General features: G+C 35.3%; 1 long non-coding RNA gene across 7 annotated transcripts in view; it reads left to right on the forward strand.

The window, feature by feature from the left end:
• Positions 1-506: 506 nt before the first annotated feature.
• Positions 507-17825, forward strand: part of LOC149572757 (uncharacterized) — a 163181-nt gene continuing 145862 nt past the window's right edge. For 4 of the 7 annotated variants that reach the window (XR_016359963.1, XR_016359960.1, XR_016359962.1 and 1 more), the window contains exons 1-3: positions 539-865; positions 1001-1068; positions 5847-5981. This is a non-coding gene — a long non-coding RNA (uncharacterized LOC149572757). Of the gene's footprint in view, positions 1069-5846; positions 5982-17825 lie in introns of all 7 variants that reach the window. The other 3 variants (XR_016359959.1, XR_016359958.1, XR_016359965.1) reach the window with 3 other exon arrangements.

The following is a 17825-nucleotide window of genomic DNA, read 5'->3' on the forward strand; positions in this document are numbered from 1 at the left end:
GTCTGACCAAAGAGTTCAAGAGGGACAACTTGAACAAGGTGTCCTGGAAATGGTCTCTGAAGCACTCTCTCTCAATCATGGCAAGGGAACCCATCCCTTTGTTAATCTGAGATAATACTGAGAAGGAGAGACATAAAAAAAAAGATAATACTTAGTTGTACGTTCCATACCTTTATAATGTACCCATTGCATATTAAAGTGCTATTGCTAGTATGTAATCATTTTTTAATAAAAAAACACACTCAATAGTTCACTACTATCTTAATTTATGCCAAGGAACAACTGAAGATATTCCTACATAAAAGTTATGGAATTGAACTAGAAAAGAAGCATGACTTTCTAGTCCAATTTGAATAGCATTCGCCACGTGGAGGCTTTACAACTGTAGAAAAACTAAAAAATAATAATGAAAGGAAATAAAAGTTGTTAGGTAGGACTAATGGAAATTGTAATGATTGAAGAAAGAAATCGTAAACAGTTCTTCCAATGACCCACGTGGATTGGAATCAATGACCCACATATAGCAGCCAAGCCTCCCTGCAAAGTGTAAAAAGAAACCAAAAAAAGAACTTCTTTGTGTGGGCAAGAAACAACAGGTCGACAAAAGTGTTAAAAGCGTACAGATGTGATCTTCAAAGTTAGGGTTAGGTTTAGGGAAAAAAAAAATCTGGAGTATTTACAGTAATGTCTTTCCAGCGCTGTGCATTTTGACTGCGCGGTGGCAGGAAATGTTGCAATGGAGGTGCAAAAGTGGGAAGGCTTGAGGAGTGGGACTGTGGGAGAGACTAACCGCCATTATTATACGGCTTAGTCTTTCCTACGCCTCCCATTCCCTATGCTTTCGTCACAAATAGATCTACTTGAGGTATTTATGCTCCACATGATTACAGTGTCAGTACATTTACATTCGGGAGGGCAAAGCTCGATTTTGGGGGTTTTCTTTGTGCCTGCCAAGCCTAATCTTTTACCAGGCTTTAACAGCTTTCTTGACTACTGAAAGGTTGGAGATCTGCTATTCGCAGATTCAGATCCGCTCGGATTTTGGTTGAGCTTCGTTTCTTCTTATAGGTAAGTTATTTTGGAGTTTATTCTGTCTGTGCTTTTCATGAGTAGGTATATTTTTCTCGTGCTTACTGTCTACGGGAGGGATTCAAGTTGCTTTGTACCAGCCAAGTAGTTGCACTTAAGGGATAAATAAACTGGCTAAATTTTTTTGTTTTTCGCTTTTGATTTTGCCTGCTTTGTATTTTATGTCATTTTGTTTGATGTTTAAGGAAATTTACAGTCCTAGTGTTCACTGTTGTTGTTTCGGCTTTGTTTTTTGAGTAAATTCAGTTCACTGAACTTCTATTTTAATGATTAATCACTAAAATTTGTACGTTGTACACTATTTTTCTTTTATGTATGTGTAATATTTTGGTTCAGCCGTAACTTTTGTTTTAAATGGCATCTTTGTCCTTTAAATTGAGTATAATAATCTGGCTGAGCTCATGTTATTGTTCAGAGATCCATTGCACATGGCATCTGTCTTTAAATTAATTATGTAATTTTGGTCCATAGATCGAAGTTAGCCCTTTCCGTACTTAATAATTGGATTGCAAGCGCTTCAAAAGTTCCAGATCAATTGTCAAATAGTGTTGGTGCTGTTCATTCATAGTGTGCTTTTGTACTTGTACACAGAATTTCTGCACTAAAATAGAATAAATAAATACGACTCTCTATTTTTATTTTTATGAAATTGGCTTCAGATCTCCATGATATAGGAAATATTTTTCTGAAATTTCCTTGTTGGCTTGAGCTCATTATTAGAACATTAAGACTCCGTCTCTTACGGTTTAACTATTGTAGTTTTCTCCTGTTTTGAGCGAAGGAAAATAATGGGTTTTGGGCCTTCCACTATGATATCCAAGTGTTGTTAATCCTTTTCTATTTGCCGTGTCATATGGCGTTTTTATTTTGAGTTGTGGTTTTTAATTTCGTTGAGAGGGCAGTGTAACAACTCCTGGGAAGCCATGATTTGAATTAAAGTCTGTTTTAATCTTTGAAAATAAAGAAAGGAAGGTGAAAGGTTTCATTTTGATGGGAGGGCAATTAGCAGTTTCTTTCTGTGGTTGTATAGAAGCTGTTTGGTACAGCTGAATTCTCTCTCTCTATCTCTCTATAAGTTAGTATAGATTTATACAGGATTTATAAAAGCCTTTTAAATTCTAATGATTCATGAAATGATTTTTAGATATAATTATTTTAAAAAATTTATAATATAGTTTGTAAAAATTGAAAAAATATTGAAGTTTAAATTTATACAATTTCCAATTCAACTGTTATAGTCTATCAAAATATTATTAGTTGCAGAAATATCATAATGTTCATAGTTTTTTTGCTAAGTTAAGTTTGGGTAAGTGTGAGTAAGTCTTATGATAGCTATTTTTTGTTGGAAGTTTTTATCCAACAAACTAAAACTTAAATCATATTAAAACTTCAGTTTATAAATTAAGTTTTGAGTAGATGGGCAGTCACAGGTTCATTGTTTAGATAAGAAATTTATTGAAAAGTCAAAATTTAAATTATTTAAAATTGCGTATACATGTTTAGATTCTATTTTATTTGATCAAATTTGATTACTAAAGAAAAATATTGAATAGATATACCAGTGTTACACGGGAATCACACCCCTCCCAAATCTTGGAGTACCCATTGGGCACTCGCTTACCCAAGTACCCCCACCTCCACCATTCTGCAACCATGTTGCAATTGGAATGGGGACTTGGATTTCTATTTGAATTTTGATTTTTGAATGTTACTATGTTGCATGTTCAATGTTTAATGGTTCTAGTTTATGTTCCAATTTTGCTATGTTCAAGTATTTTAATTTGATATGTTCTACTTAAACATCATTTCATATCAAGCATTTCAAGTTCTATTTATATGCTTTACAACACCCCTCTTTACCCCTTCCCTCCCTTTGTGGCCGTGAGTGGTAGATAGTACAAGAGTTACATTGAGATATACTCTCTATTGTAGAGGTAAGTTTCAATAAATATGCTGATAGGAACTCAACACATTTCAAATTGTATAAAGATAAGTAAGGAGATTTATTGAAGATTCTAAAATTTTAATTTTCTATATTTAATGTTAACTTTGACAACCATCTACATGTCAAAAGTTTAAATCTTATTATAAATAGAATATACTTTAAAAAAATAATTTACTAATAGAACATAAAATATCTATTTAAAATAATATTTTTAATATAAATCATTCAATTTTTAAGAAATTAAAATACAAAGCTTAAATTAGTAAAAAACTAAATAAAATAAAATAAAAGAAATATAAATAATTTTAGATATAGCAAATTAAATTATAATTATTTTTGTAGTGGATATCTATCGTCATTTCTTTAGATAGATTTATTTAAGATACCTATACTAGTTTATATAAATATAATATTGAATGACTAGTATTAAAATTAAAAATAATATGTTAATTTTTAATAATAAATCTTGGAAATTATTTTTTTAATATTGTATTTTTTACAATTTCAAAGGTAGTAGATATGATCTGTTATTTTTTCTAGATTACATTTGTAGGTATAAAAATTGATATCCAAGCTCACTCCTATCTTATGGCTTTTCATTTTGCCTCTTTGAAGGTAATATATGTTAATTTATGTACTATGATATCAAATCAAAAGATAGACTCTAATTCATGTATTAGATAAGTGACATTACACGATGGATTATCATAATATTGATCTAGCATCTTATCTCACATTAACATTGACATTTTATTGGATAAGATTTAAGGGTTTGACATAAGAAGATCATAAGTTTGATAACTCTTGAAAGGGTTTGCCAATAGATAAAAGTTTTGGATCTTTTTGTATCAACAAAGTTGAGCTAGAAGCTATAGATTGCTTCCACTAACAAGAATTGAAATCTGCATCCAAAAAGTTAGAAATATTACAATTTATACAGATTTTTTTTAATAAGTATTTTCTTATTATAATATTATTTTTGGAAATCAACTTTGTAGTATTTGAATTAAAGTCACTTACCCATGTTTCATGAGTTTTAGTTTCTAGGGGCTCATCTCTCATGACAATGAATTGTACACTTTGTACTCATTGCATTCATGTGATACTCACAGGGAAAGCATTGGACATTCCCAAGAGGTCACCCATTTTAGTACTACTCCAACTCAAGCTTGTTTAACTTCAAAATTTCTTCCAAGACTAAGCCCACTCAGCTTGGTACCTCTTTGAGAAACCTTTAGCATGTATTGCGCACTATGAATTTTTTGTTATAAGCCCTTTAGCTCATTTTAAAGCTCATGAAGTCACCTATTGCAAGGTTTATCTTATTTAGTACTTTTAGGTCCAATGCTTTATCTTTGTGAACATCATATAGATGCAATGAATGCTAAATGCTTCACCTGTGTAATCATCACCGAAATCTGATGAATACAAAATGCACTAAAAACTACACAGATAATAATAATAACAATATTGTAATTTGATTTAATTTGAAAAATATAAAATATCATCTTACAAAATATAATAAATTTCAAAATCCAATTCTACAACCGTTATTTCTGTATAATTTTATCGATAAATTTATTCACTTACAATTTCTAAATTAAAATTCTTTATATATTGTTGTCAATTTGATTTATGCAGGGATGTTCCATTGATGTAAATCTGTTAAACCATAGTGATGGCTAAGGTAAATCAGAATGGTGATGGATTGTCGGCCTAGAAACGCCAACACGGTGATGTATTAATATTCGTATTTAAGTCTGTGTGCAGGTCATGCCACTTTCGTTTGTCCTTGAAAATTATATTTTGTGACTCTGTTGATTTTGTTAAAGATAACTCATAAATAGCTTCTACGCATGAGAACTGAATTTTTTATAACATGGCAGAAAATTTTGATACAATATATCGATCGATGTTGGTTTCAGTCAACCTCATTTATATAAATATTTAATTGCATATGATGAGTGACAGATGATATCTTTCTCTTCGGAAAAACAATAAATGGCGATGACGCTGAAATCATGCTTCCTATCAAATTGTTAAAAATAATCTATATTTGAAAAAACGATAATCACAAATTCTTTAAAAAACTAAATTATAAATAATATAGCAATAAAATTTGAGTTGTTGAATGTTTTATATATGAACGCAGGTTTATAAGACTGGTAAAGTATAAAAGCATTGACGAGATATTAGCCCATTTCAGTGGATGTGAGCGTATCAATTACATTAAAAAATTTTATCCAACACCCAGCTTAAATATTAGATATTAAGCTTCATTCTTACACGAAAAATGATAAATAGTCAAAGTTGACTTATTTTTTACAAGCTTAATTTTCTTTTTAATGTATGATGTTTAAGAGTAGCTGTTATTTCTCAACTTAACTTTCTCTTTAATGTGTGATGTTTAAGAATAACCGTTATTTCTCAACTTAACAGACACAAATGTAGAAATTGTAGATGTAAATCTTAAAGAAAGAATCCTTTACAGAGATCCACAGTACCCTTCACTTTTAGATAGGCTGCAAAAACAAATCCATCAAAAAAGTATGCAATAAAAGTGTGGTAACAAAACGAACATCATCTATGTGCATCAAATGTGTGTGATCATATCGGCCATCTTATTCAGCTTATTCTTAACCTATCAAACATATGAACAGTGGCTCTTAAGACGGTACTCATAGATCTCAACAGTATGCTCATTAATAGATTACGGTGTTCGTGTAAGGATCTCTTAATTCTATTATAGTTCAATTATCTAAGTGAATTATAGATAAGTTGGACTGATTCAAAAATAATGTTTTCCTTACAGAAGATGGATGACCAAAGCGGATTTTCTCCCTGGGTCCAGTTTAATTCCATCAAAAACTTTATTTGGAGGTTTCCGTTTTCCACTTTATAGAAGTAAATCATGTGGATCCTAGACTGAAGCCCATTTTTTTCGCAGGTATGTGTAGCTGTCTGTTGGTTTATATCTTTAGGAGTTCTTCTGAGTTTTAATTTGAATCAAATACATTGGTCTGGTAGTGTCGTTTTAGGTTTTATTTTTGAAAATGAATTTGATACTAGTACATTAATTTATTAATAGAAAGGGATTATTTATCAAAAAAAGGATATTTTAAAAATTTATTACAATTTTAGGCTGATGTTCCAGAAGATTTGAAATATTCTATTTGCATTAAGATTGGCTAGTTATGTCACATATAAAGTTTCTATCTTAATCTATGGAATATTTGTTGTAGTATCATTATTTTTTTAACTTGTTAGGGATATTTTAAAAAAGTGAGAAAGTAAAGGTACAATTAGAAATTATATGAATAACCAAGCCAATAATATGACATACCCTTCTTCTAATGTTGGAATATTAGAAAAGAGTTGTATTTTTCTCGTTTTGATGCCTCAATAGATGAAGGAGATTAGTATCTTCCAACATCTTGAAGAATCCTATAACTAAGTGAACAATCCTCAATTTATTAGAAAATTGCTTGTTATCAATATTCTTTGTTTTCAATGGGTTCTCCTCCTCCTCTTGGAGTGATTTTAAGGCATACTTGCAACTCAACCGAGTTTCAAAGATGAGGAGTATACTCCAAACAAGTACACGAATTTTACACTAGCTAGCTATCCAATTATAAAGCTAACCAATGATAGAACATAATATTTTATTTAATAAGTATGGGAATTGATATACCTTTAGATTCCCCTATTCCATGAATTCTATTTCACACAATATTCAAGGTTTAATAGACCTTAATTAGATTTTATTATATGGAATACATGACAAACATTTGCAAACTAAACAATTTTTTTGTTTGCAATAAGTTGAAAATGCAGGAATTTTAGTTTTCACAAGTTTTTGTGTGACCTACTGGCCACATCAAATTGTGTAATAAATATGAGTTAAGACATGGTTTTACATGTATTTCTTCAAAATAGTGATTGCACTTAGTGACTCAAATTGAATCTTCACAAATATGCCCTTATGGGCTTTACATCAAAATTTAGAATCACTATTTTAGTGATATTAGTTTTCATACTTCTATATATGTTGAAACATCTAATATCTATTTCTAGATTGCTAATTCAACACATACCATAGTATTTTTTCTATATGAATGTAACAACAAACAACTGTGGTGTTCTCTTTTAATGTTAGATGATTGGAAAGGCATAAGCTTGATAGTAGTTTCATATTAAATTAGAGCTTGTTGATCTTAATATTGGCTATCATCATAATTTTTTTATTGTATACATTGGATAAAAATACATGATTATAAAAATATTCAAGTACTCCTTTATGAACAAGGTCTCTCGTACTCATCCTCAAGGAAGCACCTAGTGTTGATTTCTTCAAAAATACTCATAATGACGAATCCACAAGGAAAATTGAAACAAGGATCACTACCTTTTTGTCACTCATGTTCTAGTCTTCATATTTCATGTCAAAGGAGTTTTAACCAAAAAACACTACATATATATTGTTTTTGATTAAGTGAAAAATAAGTTTAAGGGACCCAAAACCCTTTACAAGACAGGTTTTAGAGGGGCCTAAAACCTAAACAAAAGGAAACTACATATATATTGTTATCCACAAAATAAAATCCTCAATCTTGAGCTTTTGAAGATTAAATTTTATTTCATTAAGTTTTTCTAGTATCCATTCTTAATATGAATGCCATATTTATCACTACAACATAAGATCACGCTATTAATATTCCTTTGAAACAAGGACTAGTTAAATAACTAATTCCTCTCATGGACATATTAAGTTAGTCTTGATACCAAATGAAAGAAAATCCTTTCTAATCTATTAAGGAGAGGATTGTAAGTGTATCAAATCTTATAAAATGTTAGGAAATGGCCGATAGGTAAGAATGACTTATAATACAAAATAAAATAGAAGATAGGGGAAATCAGAATAGAGTGATATTGATATATCTTAGAAACACACTATCAAGAAAAAAGAACACAACCTCTAAAGCCTTGAATCAATTGTATTATTAACAAGTAGAATTTAAAATATAACATTGATAGAATCCAATCTTCATAAGAGATCTACCTTCTAAGCTTGGAGAAATTTCAACAATATACCCCTGACATAAATATGACACAAAATCTCCTTCCCAAATCCTTTGTATAGGCCAAGGTGAACAAGGAAGCCAAGAAGGGTTTTCCAAAACCATGTCTCAAAACCATGCACCAAAGACTTGTGAGCATGGTACATTTTGTGTCCATAACTCTACAACTTTGTCACCTTTTGCTGCTTCTTTTCAAATTTTGAATTTGATCTCATGGCAGGCCCTAAGCCTCTTGACCGTCCAACATGCCCAGATCTGTAGATGGTGTTAACCCTACACAGGGATTTGGACATTCCGAAAGAATGGTGTGGGGTCATAGATGTGGAGATGAAGACAATCTCTAGCCCTACCCCCTTGGGGAAATGGAAAACTTGTTGGTGATCCTATGGAAGGCTAAAAAAAGCTGACAATTGGGACCCCCGTTGGGTGGAAGAATGCACTATTGGGTACCAATGTGGCGAGAGCTTTTATGGAGGATCCCAAGATTGTGCATAGTGTTAATGGCCCAGTGATCTCCCTTCAAGATACTTTGGTGGACAATGTCACTTCTAGCCTCAAACTATGTGTAGTTGGTAGATTTGTTGCCTTTAGACCCACGATAGAGATGGTCCGAAACTGGGTAGGCCAAAAATGGAAGATTAAGGGAAGTGTTGGTATTTCTATAATGCCAAGCGGCCTTTTTTGTTTCAAGTTCACTATGGAGGAGGATATCAATTTAATACTTTGGGGAACTTGGTATTATGGAAAGCATTTCCTTGCCTTAACAATGTGGCATCCATGCTTTGATGCTAGTTTAGAACTCAAAAAGCTAGCTCTTGTCTAGGTATGACTACTTGGATTACCCCTTGAATTCTAGGATGAGAAGATTCTAAGGTGGATGGGGAATTCCTTTAGTCATTTTATTACTACAAACATGGTGACAATGGAAAAATCTAGACTGGTGTATGCTAGATTTTGTGTGAATGTGGCATTAAATTGGGCCCTCCTGACTATGGTCACTCTAAAAACTAAATGGGGAGAGAAATACCAACCTATAGAATATGAGAACACGAGACTTTTCTGTTAGAAGTGTGGACAATTCAAGCATGTCATAGTGGACTATAAAGCCCAACTGTAGAAGGAGAAACAAAATGAAGGATGCCCAGGAATCATAAAATAAACCACAAGGGAATCCTCGAAAGCTCCATGGCTAGAGGTGACTATTGCAGGCACTCAAAGCCTGGTGGCTAACAAGGTGCAGGATACCCCTGTCATAGGGTTTGGGGGGCTAAGTGAGCCCAAAGTGGGGGAAGCTTTAGATGAAAAGAAGAAAATGGAAGAGTATCCATTTAGACTAGAGATAGAAGAATTAATAAGGTCACCTTTGAGGGGACTGAAGGAAGGTGAGATGATGGAGGAAGGGGAAATAGTGGTACACCACTCCCTTCCTAGTTCTCCAACAAGTCCGAGAAGCAAGAGATTATAGGAACAAAAGTCTATAGACTACATTACCCATGATGGCTATGCACCCCTATAAGAATTATGAAGGCCTCTCCAACGGAGATATTTGCAAAAGTGATGGCAAGTTTAGATAAAGCAGAAGCTAAAAAAGAGCTAAGCGCCACTTCCCCACAGGAAGGTGATAATGAGGGATGGGAGGTTCAAAAAAGGAAGAAAGGGGGGGGGGGGAATTAGATGTAGGAACATGTGGTATAGTTGGAAGACCGAGTAGTAGAGAAACCAAGACAAAATAAGCAATAAGGGATGTAGCAAACTGGAACTTAAGGGGTCTAAGTAACCCCCATAAAAAATATGCTTTAAAGAAATGTATATTCGAGGAAAAGGTTGACTGTGTGTTAATCCAAGAAACCAAAATGTCTAGTGCTAATTTTGGTAGACTAGTGGGTCATGTTTGGCTTGGGGCCACCTTCATGCATGTGGATGCTGACAGAGCCTCAGGGGGTATTGCTACCATGTGGAACTATGACTGGATTTGAGTTATGGAAAGACAATTTTTTTCTAATAATTGAGTTCCAAACTAGTAATCAAAGATGGGGCGTTATCAATATCTATGCTTCTAATAATAAGATAGGGAGAAAATAAACCTATGGAAAGCTAGAAAGGATAATGGATACTATGAAGGAAAAATAGATAATGTGTATGGGAGATTTTAATACCCCCCTCTACCACTTAGAAAAGTTAGGTGGAAATAGAGACTGCCCTAAAAGTTTGCAAGATCTTCATGATTTTATGGGGAAAATGGATTTAATTGATGTAGACTTGAGAGGGAACCCATTCACCTAGCTAATAATAGAAAAGGAAGTGATTTCATTCAAGTAAGACTGGATAGACTGATGGTGACGGGGAACTGGAATTGGCTGAGTGATTCCTTTCTAGAGAACCTCACAAGAATTGCTTCTAACCATTCCCCTTTAATCTTTCATTGGGAGGATGGTATAAAAGGAGGTACAAAATCTTTCAGGTATGAAATAATGTGGGAATCCCACTCGGAATTCAAAGATCAAATCCAAGAATGGTGGAACATAAGGATAGATTGTACTACAATGTACATACTAACTCAAAAATTAGATAATATAAGGAGAAATGTAAAGGGTTGGGCTAAGAGTTCCTTTGGAGGTTTTTCCAAATTCAAAAGAGAAGTGGAGGAGAAACTTAAAAAATTGCAGGAGGAGATTGATGAGGGTAATAATTTGGAAGAAGCTACACAAGAAGAAGAAGAGTATAGAAAAGAATTGGAAGGACATCATTTTGAGAGAGGAAATATTTTGGAAGCAAAGATTGAGAGTTCAATGGTTAACTAAAGGTGATAGGAACACTACCTTTTTCCACAGGTCGGCCTCGAACTATAAAAGAAGAAACACGATCAACAGGTTGGAAGGAGAAGGGGGAAGAGAATACAAAGACTAGGAGGAGATGGGAAGACATGTTGTGGAGTACTTTTGCAAGGCTTATAAAAAGGAAAATAGAATAGGAAATCAGGTAATAAGAAGAAGTTTGATAAACATGATCCCACAAGTGCTAGGAGAAGTGGAAAATAATAACATTCTAGCAAACATCATGGAGGAGGAAGTGAAATAGTTAGTGTTTTCTATGAAAGCTTACAAGGCCCTAGGCCCTGATGGTTTCCCCCCAACATTTTTCTAGCAATTCTGGGAGGTTATTAAAAATGAGTTGATTTGGGCAACTAGGGATTTCTTTAAAATGGGGAAGATGCTAAAAAGGATAAATAAGACTTTTATTGCTTTGGTCCCTTAGACTCCAACACCCACAAGTCTCCTTGACTTCAGACCTATAAGCCTTTGTAACACAATCTATAAGGTTTTTGCCAAAGTAATGGTCAACATGATTAATCCCTTCCTAGAGAACATTATAGGAACACCACAAAAGGGGTTTGTGCCAGGATGACAAATCTTGGATGTTGCGATAACCACTTATGAGATCATACATTCAATAGAGATAAATAAAATACCTAGTATGGCCTTCAAATTGGATATCTCTAAGGTGTATGATAAGGTAAGATGGGACTTCCTTTACAATGTTCTTGAAAGAGTGGGGTTTAATGAAAAGGTTATAAACCTTATTAGGATGATGGTGAGTATTGTCCAATATGCAGTCCTACTAAACGACTCTCCTTGGGGTAATTTTGAAGTGAGGAGAGGATTAAGGCAAGGAGACCCAGTATCTCCCTACTTCATTATGGTGGCAAAGGTGTTGGGCAGATCATTTTCCAAATTTGTAAATACAGGTTGTGTTAAAGGTATTAAACTTGCCACTACTGCTAAAATTGAAGTGTTGCAACAATTTGTTGATGAAACTTTTTTTTTTGGAGAATCCTCTATAATGGAATCCAGAGCATGGAAGAGTATGCTTAGAAACTACGAAGACAACTCAAGTCAGCAAATAAATTACTCTAAAAGTAAACTTTATTTTTTTAACACTGATGCTTTTATGCAAAGGGAGATTAGGAACATTTTAGGCTATCAGTTGGCCAACCTCCTAGATACTTATCTTGGTTCACCTTTAACCACCAAGGAGGTAACAAATGACTTCTGGAATACCATTGTTGAAAAAATCCAAAAGAAGCTGGCAGGATGGAAAGGGAAAATTCTCAGTAATGTCAAAAAACTACAGTTACTCTCTACAACTCTCTAGGGCATTCCAATTTACTTTCTATCCCTTTTTAAAATAAACCAAAACATGATAGACAAAATTGAGAGAATAAAGAGGAATTTTCTTTGGTTAGGAATGAAGGAAAAGAATAGTTAAATCTTGTCAACTGGGAGTATGTTTGCAAATCAAAGGAGAGGGGCGGTTTGGGAGTGAGAAGACTCGGAGATCTGAATAAAGCCCTTCTTGTTAAAATTGGATGGAGGCTAGGAGAAAACAACATGCATTGGAGCAATATAATGAAAGCTAAATACCTATCTAACTCCCTATTTAATTATAATTTTTTAATAATGACCTCCCAGGAGGATCCAAAATATGGATGATTATTGTCAAAAGCAGAGGTATACTGAGGGAAGGGGTGAGGTGGATTACAGGAAGTGGGCAAAACATCAAGTTCTGGGAGGACAATTGGATGGGGGGGAAACCACTGGTTTATAGAAAATTCAGAAGACTAATGGAAACATTGAAGGCATAGGTGGGGCTAAGAGTGGCAGATTATATTGACCCTAGAAGGAAGTGGAAGAAATTATGAAAGGATACAAGCCCCTAGGAGGATATTCAACTACTTAAAGAACTTGAGGAATTGATGGAGGCTCAAAGACTTCCAATTCTAATATAGGAGGATAAAGTGGTGTGGGATATAACTTCTAGTGGCCATTATACTATCAAATCTCCTTACAAACTTATCTTTTGTAAGGGTTTTTGTCCCACCAAATGGCATAAAGTCTGGATTAGTAATTTTCTACCCAAAATCAACTTCTTCTAGTGGACTGTTCAACATGGTAAGATACTATTGTTGGACAACATAAGAAAAGGGGTTTTTTAATCACAAACATATGTTATCTTTGTAAAGAAAAATAGGAGTATCTCTCACCTTTTCCTTGAGTGCCCGTATACTCTAAAGATCTAGTTGTTGGTGTGGGAGAAATTTGGACTGTGTTGGGTGTTGAAGGAAAATTTGAGTCAATTTGTGGAAAACTGGGATTTTCCCTTTTATCACCCCAAGCTGGTATTCCTATGTTGAATTGTCCCACCATACATTTGCTGGCATATATGGAAGGAAAAAAACAATAGAATATTTTAGGAAGAGGAAAGGCTTGTGGAGGTAGTTATGGGAATTATGGAGAAACTGCTAAAAGAAAATATAATGATTACCAAATATAAGACACCGAAGGAAGAACCAGGAAGGAAAGAATGCCAAATAGCAAAAAGATGGGGTATCCACTGGAAATTTAATCATTTTGATAACTCAAGGCAATAGACAAGATGGAAACCACTAACAATAACACAACTTAAATTAAACTTTGATGGTGCTGCAAGAGAGGGTGTTGGGGCTGCGGGTGCAGTGCTGAGGAATGGAAATGGTGAAGTGCTGCTAGTCTATTCTTGGAAAGTCAATGGAGGAAGTAATAACATGGTTGAAGCGATGGCTCTACTTTGGGGCCTACAATTGATTAGTGATGTACAAATAAAGGAAATAACTATAGAAGGTGATTCTAAATTAATAATTGACATGGCAAAGGGAGCCTCTCAACTAGGCTAGAATATCCAAAGTATTATCATGGATATTAGACATATCCTAAATGGGATGGAAAAAGTCCAGTTACAATACATATATAGGGAAGGTAATATGGTGGCAGATGCTACTACTACCATGGGGTTTGAGTTAAAGGAAATGACATGCTAGAGAAGTATGGATATCCTAAAGGAGGAAATTAAGGCCCTGATTTACAAGGAAAGTGGGGGGAGCAAAAAGGGAGCAAAAATTGAGCATGGCTAGACAAATAAAGATCAGTGCCAAATTTGGCAATATCATATCTAGTAAGGCAAAGTTTGCTAAATTTAATAAGAAGTATAAAGGAAAGATGACGAGACACCATCGTACAAGTTGGATAATAAATATACGTAATTTAAGGCAAGAGTTACTTCACAATTATGGTAACATAATGCAAAATTTTAAATATTTTCTTTTTGAAAGTACAAAAAATATCATTATAGTGATGCAGGAGCATCCAGAGGTATAAGGGCAATCCTGTGTCACCCAAAAAAATGTACTTAGACTTTTTATGTTTCATGTCTTTACATTTTTGGATACCCATTTGGGTCAAATAAAGATTCCAATTCTCACAGTTCCACTATCAGTGTGTTTGAAAATCCCAAAAAAATAGGAGCATGCAATTTGGCCATCATTTTGGTGACCTAGAAGGTGTGAAATGATCAGATGAATGTAATTGTGATTTAGAGCATTCCAAAAAAAGAATCAGGTCAAAAGGCCCCACAGTTTGAAAGTTATTGTAGTTTTTCAGATTTTGGAGACCTCCTAAGAATGCTTCAAAGTCAGGTTTGGGGCATTAAATGACCTCGAAAAGGGTCAAAAAATGGGGGACAAGCAAAGCTGGTCTATAGGGCTATAGAGCGCTTCGAGATCTTTCCAAAAAGGTAAATAGTTCGTCAATCGGAGCTACGGTTCAAAAGTTATGCCTCCCGGAAGTTCGGCTACCGTTTCTAGATTCTTCTAGATTTGCACCGACTTCTAACGCAGCTTCTGGAACCTTCTATTTTGTCGGTGGATGCCTACTAGCACTTTCTAGAATGTACTCCTAGTCCTTAACCCTGCGGGGTCTATTTAAGGAGATTTTTAGCATTGTAAAAGGCAGTTCAGAGTGGAGTTTGAGAGGAGGTGCTAAAAGGAGAAATATTCTCCAGATTTATGCTATTGTAAGCCCTTAGGGCATGTTCTGAAGTTTATTTTCTCTGTACTATTTGTACTAGCTTATTTTCTCAGTTAATATAATTTCCCTTTTCTGTTGTGTCCATTCTGTTCTTGGGTTGTGTCCCCATCAAGTGGTATCAGAGTGGGTTTTCCTGAGTGTGTAGACAGAGCGCCGACTGTGAGGTAGTTTGCACCAGGACTGTGTGGTTGTGGGTTCGAGTTAGAAGATGCCTCCATGAAGAGAGCGTGGCAGAAGGGCCAGAGCTATTGATCCTGAGGAGGTTAGAGCCCTCCAGAGGTAGGTACAAGCATTGCAAGAGGAGCTTCGTAGAGGAGCAAATGTTGCCACAGGTGGCAATAGTGAGGATGACAATGAAGAGGAAGTAATGGGACCAGAAGAGGAAGTTGACGGGAAAGTTTTGAATCCTGTAAAGGAAAGGCTTTTTAGGGCCATTACTAAGTTTGGGAAAAGACCTACAATTGAAGTGGGTATATTTTCAGGAAATCTGAAACCAAATGAGTTGATCGATTGGATCAATGAACTGGAAGAATACTTTGAGTATGAGGATATAAGGGACCCAGATAGGGTTAATTTTGCAAAGGCCAAACTGAAAGGCCATGCCAAAATCTGGTGGCAAGAGGTTCAATTGGAAAGACTTAGAAGAGGAAAGGAGAAGATCACAAGATGGGATCGCATGGTGGACAAATTGAAGAAGTAGTTCATTCCTGTGGACTACGAGCTTGATTTGTTTAAGAAGATGCATGGGTTAAAGCAAGAAGGAAGATCAGTCCAAGAATATATATAGGAGTTTTACCGACTCTTGATTAGAGCGAGGCATGCAGAAGCAAATAAGGAGAAGGTTGCTCGTTATATCAGTGGGTTGCGACCTAGCATCCAGGAGGAATTAAGTCTGGTAAGAATGACCAGCGTTGAAGAAGCATACCAGTTTTCCCTACGAGTTGAAGAGAAGCTGAGTAAAAGGTTTGAAGGAAGACAAAGAGGGCGTGGTCAAGGAGGAAGGGGAAGCGGTAGATCATATGGAGGCCGCAATGAAACCCAAAAGAAAAATGAAGATGTGGGTACTAGCAGAAACCAGAGGAATGAGGGTTTCAACCGTTCCCATGATCAAGACTTTGGAAATCAAAGAGGAAGAGGTAGAGGACGTGGACAAGGAAGAGGAGGCTTTCGTGGTACCTATTTCCATTGCAATGAAGAAGGTCATCGTGCCTTTCAATGCCCTCAACGACAAGGAAGGATAGATAGGAGAGCTGAGGGCCAAGCTAGGGTTGCTCATGTGGATGAGGATGCACAATCATCACATTCAGAGGATGCAGAAAGAGGAGAGACCTTGGTAAATGAAAGAGTCCTACTAAGTGGTGAGAATGAACCAAGACAACGGAGGAGTTTGTTCCGTACCAGATGCAAGTGTGAGGATAAATGTTGTGATGTGATCATTGATGGTGGTAGCATTGATAACTTGGTATCAGAAGAGATGGTATCTAAGCTGAAGCTCAAGAGGGAGAAACATCCCCAGCCCAATCGAATTTCTTGGGTAAAAGATGATCATAAGGTCTTGGTAAGTGAACAATGTTTAGTAAAATTCAAAATTGGGAGTTACCATGATGAAGTTCTCTGTGATGTTATTTCGATGGATGTTTGCCATCTATTGTTGGGTAGACCATGGCAGTTTGATAGACATGCAATACATGATGGACATGCAAACACATACTCTCTAACAAAGGATGGAGTTCGCCACAAATTGAAGCCCATGAAAAAAGAAGGTGAAAAGGTATGTAGCAGTGCTAGGATTTGTCTTGTTGATGGAAGGAAGTTTTTAGATGGCATGAAACATCAACATATGTGCTATGCTTTGATTCCTAGGAAAGATAAAGAAGGTAGTAGTGAAATACCATTTGAAGTTTCAGATTTACTAGGGGAATTTGGAGATATTATCTCTGATAATGTTCCAGATGGATTGCCACTAGTAAGGCAAATCAGTCATCAGATAGATCTGATTCTAGGAGCTAGTTTGCCTAACAAGGCTGCTCACAGGATGACTCCTACTAAAACAGAGGAGCTAAATAGACAGGTTCAGGAGCTGTTGAGGAAGGGCTTGATTCAAGAGAGCCTGATTCCATGTGCAGTACCTGTAGTACTTGCACCAAAGAAGGATGGAGAGTGGAGGATGTGTACAGATTCTCGAGCTATAAATAGGATAACCATCAAGTACCGGTTTCCTTTACCAAGGATGGATGATCTTATGGACTGCTTGAGTGGAGCTCAGTACTTCACAAAGATAGATCTGAAGAGTGGCTATCATCAAATACAGATTCGAGAAGGAGATGAGTTGAAAAAAGCCTTCAAGACCAAGGAGGGTCTTTATGAGTGGTTAGTCATGCCCTTTGGATTGATGAACGCCCCAAGCACCTTCATGCGGCTCATGAATGAGGTACTTAAGAAGTTCTTGGGAAAAAATTTTATTGTCTATTTGGATGATATTTTAATTTTCAGCAAGACTTTGGAAGAACATTTACTACATATTCGTAGTGTCCTTGAAAGGCTAAGGGAAGAGAAATTGTTAATTAATCTAAAGAAGTGTTTCTTTGCAAAAAGGGAGTTAGTCTATTTGGGATTTATTATATCACCTGAAGGTCTCAAAATTGATCCAGAGAAGGTAAAAGCCATCTTGGAATGGCCTACTCCAAGGACTACTACTGAGGTAAGATCATTTCATGGTCTGGTTAGTTTTTACAAGAAGTTTCTTAAGAATTTCAGTGGCATATGTGCACCCCTAACTGATACAATAAGAGGGGATAGAAAATGGTTCAAATG

The sequence above is a fragment of the Cupressus sempervirens genome, chromosome 2 (genome assembly GCF_028749045.1).
Source record: "Cupressus sempervirens isolate cs-2001-9-10 chromosome 2, ASM2874904v1, whole genome shotgun sequence".
NCBI classification, from domain to species: domain Eukaryota; kingdom Viridiplantae; phylum Streptophyta; class Pinopsida; order Cupressales; family Cupressaceae; genus Cupressus; species Cupressus sempervirens.